The 457-nt window shown below is 37.4% G+C and overlaps 1 pseudogene; it reads left to right on the top strand.

Moving 5' to 3' along the window:
- The first annotated feature begins 219 nt into the window (after positions 1-219).
- On the top strand, positions 220-378 carry LOC112211634 (U2 spliceosomal RNA; annotated as a pseudogene).
- Positions 379-457: the final 79 nt, after the last annotated feature.

Below are 457 nucleotides of genomic sequence, written 5' to 3'. Positions count from 1 at the left end.
CTATTAGCCGAAATCAGTTGTATGAATTTCTGTCTGTACCCTCAGGATTGGACCTCTAACTGTTTTTGATATATTTAACGCAAAACCTTTTGCTTAGAGCTGGACACCTATCGTCCCATTAGGAGGTATAGTTTTTGTTTTTTAATATTATTTAATATGAAGTAACGTTTTTGTTAATATAAATACTCTAGGCATGCCATTAGACCACAATGTATCAGAATGTTTTTTAAAAATAAATCTATATAATCTGTTCTTATCAGCTTAATCTCTGGTAAGATTAAACTGATTTTCGGAAAATATTGGAGTGCTAGAGGCTTGCTCCACCTCTGTCGCGGGTTGACCCGGTATTGCAGTACCTCCGGGAACGCCCCATTAAAAAAAAAAGGTATCTTAAGAAGATGAGGCTGGTGGAGGGTTCCACCTGCCGTCTATGTATGGAAGATGAAGAAAAGGCACA

This window comes from Halyomorpha halys, unplaced genomic scaffold (genome assembly GCF_000696795.3).
Source record: "Halyomorpha halys isolate HHAL.00 unplaced genomic scaffold, Hhal_1.1 Scaffold10572.1, whole genome shotgun sequence".
Taxonomy (NCBI): Eukaryota; Metazoa; Arthropoda; class Insecta; order Hemiptera; family Pentatomidae; genus Halyomorpha; species Halyomorpha halys.
This window is presented reverse-complemented; position numbering and strand designations above follow the sequence as displayed.